At 41.0% G+C, this 2,477-nt stretch overlaps 1 non-coding gene across 1 annotated transcript; it reads left to right on the top strand.

The window, feature by feature from the left end:
- The first annotated feature begins 1,156 nt into the window (after nucleotides 1–1,156).
- Nucleotides 1,157–1,229, top strand: TRNAV-UAC (transfer RNA valine (anticodon UAC)). The gene has a single exon. It is a non-coding gene; the product is annotated as a tRNA-Val (tRNA).
- The last annotated feature ends 1,248 nt before the right edge of the window (nucleotides 1,230–2,477 follow it).

Below are 2,477 nucleotides of genomic sequence, written 5' to 3'. Positions count from 1 at the left end.
TCTATAGTGTTCTTTTAACGGCTTTGTCTCATTTTGGTATGCATATTTTAATATATATCCTAGAGGTAAATAAGTCCGTTTCTATCTGGGACCATTGGAGAGTTAACCAAATATACTGGTTCAACACTAAGTGGAAATTTCCCACAGACAGACAGTGTTTCTATCACTCAGTGGCTCATGGCTGAACGGGTGTGGACACATGATGTGTAATGGATATGCCTTCATCTCAGACTGGATGTTCTCAAATTCTGTCTCCTTCTGTGTCAATCCGCTGCTACTGCATAAGAAATCACCCCAAATATCACCAACGTAAAACATAGTTATTTATTCCCAAGAGACTACTGGTTGGCTCTGGGTCACTTGATGTAGGTTGGACTCAACTGGATAAATCTGATCTCAGCGGGGCTTGCTGAAACATCTGAGGATCATTTGATAAAGACTCAGACTGGGGTAGAGGGAGAGTGCATTCTGTTCCACGTGAGTCTCATCCTCCTCATGGAGCTAGCAGACTGGCTAAGGCATGTTCTGCTGCCTACGGGAGCACAAAGAAACAAGCCCAACAGCACAAACATTTGGTTATGTCAAAGCGGCTAACTTTCTATAGTTAAGGCAAGGCATATAAACAACCTCAAGACTCTTTCAAGAGGTCTGCAAGTTCTAAACTAATTTCATAGTAATACTAGATACTGATGATGGGCTTGATAGTGATCTTAATAAATGCGTTTGTTGATCTTGTGAACTGAAATGTGCAGTAGTTTCAGGACAAGGGGCAAAGGAGGAGTTAATGTAGTTAATGTAGTTAATGTCATCTCAAGAAGGGATTTTTTTTTTTTTAACTATGTATGTACTGTGTATCCCAGAGCCTTGAAAAGTGTCTGGAGTATAGTAAGCTCTCAATAAATATGGGTAGAAAAACAACAAATGTTGACCAGACTAAGACTGTTCCAGGAGAATGGAAATGGAGAAGTCATAGTACTCATTGAGACTTTCAAGGTTGTGTATGTGAGATGCAGATAGTTCATTTGTTCCACACATCCTCCCTGGGCCAAGTTCACAGGAGTTAATTCTTAGTCATAATAACAATTGTTACCTAATTTTGGTCTTCTTTTCTCACCTTGATTCTAGTAAGAGCTCTTAGGAAACTAGGTTGTCTTCAGGTTCCATGGTGTAGTGGTTAGCACATCTGCCTTACACGCAGAAGATCCTGGGTTCGATTCCCAGTGGAACCACAAGGTTACCTTTGGCTTCTGCTCAAAAGAAATTTGGGGAGTTTTCCTTTTCCCTCCAGATACTGAGATAACCTAGGGCCCAGTGGGTTGCGTCCTCAGTTTCCCCTGCTGGACACTCACTTGACTGGGCACGCGGTGTGGGGCCACGCTGGCTTTCACTATCAGAGGATTTCTCTGCTTTTCATGATGGCCAGGGAGAAAACAAGTTACAAGCAAGGCCTGATCAACAACAAATATGGATACTTTAAAATAGTACACAGCCAGGGCCTGATTGAAAAGATTATTTTAATTCTGTGGTAGTTACAATATTAAGGACTTATAATTGCAGAAACAGCATCTACTTTGGCAATTTTAAGCAGTAGAGGTGGAGAAATGTAGTTAAAGGAAACCCCACGTGTTTGATCTCAGAAACTGGAAGACTCCAGTTTTCATGTAATTAGACATGTGCGGTTTCCCACAGAACCAGATTTTAAGGAGGGTAGATCAGACATTCTTTTGTGGTTTTGTAAGGAAACACGAACATTCACATGCTTGTGGACAGAAAGTTGCTACAGGACCGATGTGAGAAAATTTGACACTATTAAATAAAATGGAAAGCACACTTTTTTTTTTTTAAAGCACTATGTAATTTTTAAATGTCTCATAATTTGGGTAGTGATTTAAAACCTGAGGATAGTAATAATCGCTCAGATCTGAATTTCCCAACATATTAAAACACACGCACACAACAATAAAACCATACCTTCTCCCAGACTAGAAGAGAGAACACTACAAACTTCAGGTTACTTGTCGGGAGAACTAGAAACATCCAATCCAAGCAGACCTATCTTTCGGGAGCTCCCAAAGGCAAGTCTCTGCAGAGATTGAAAGAAGGTCCAGAAATCCATCTAGAAGTAAGAAAATGGCAACTGAGATCTTAAGAATCAGGTAAAATTCCCCTCCTTTCAAATAGAAATTCCACTCTGAGTGAGAAAACATGAAAAGGGCTCCTGGTAGATCAAAGCACCGTTTACAGGGAAGGAATGTGAACGTTAGCCAGAAATAAGGCAGTAGCCACACAAAGGAAGGACCTATGAGTGAAAAGAAAACAGGAGGGAGAAGCTCCCTTTGGAGATTGGTTGGTAAAGGAAAACCAAAGAAGGGGATTCAAAATCCTGCAGGACCAAAGGAGACAAAACTCCGAAGACACAGCAACTTCTCCCCTTGGGCCCCTACTCCCTCTCCCAAAGACATCTATTAAAGTTACTG

The sequence above is a fragment of the Eumetopias jubatus genome, unplaced genomic scaffold (assembly GCF_037043125.1).
Source record: "Eumetopias jubatus isolate StellerSeaLion01/CBP00866 unplaced genomic scaffold, mEumJub1_p1.0 scaffold_6, whole genome shotgun sequence".
Lineage (NCBI taxonomy): Eukaryota > Metazoa > Chordata > Mammalia > Carnivora > Otariidae > Eumetopias > Eumetopias jubatus.
Note: the sequence above shows the minus strand (reverse complement) of the source record. Positions and strands in the feature narration are given on the sequence as shown.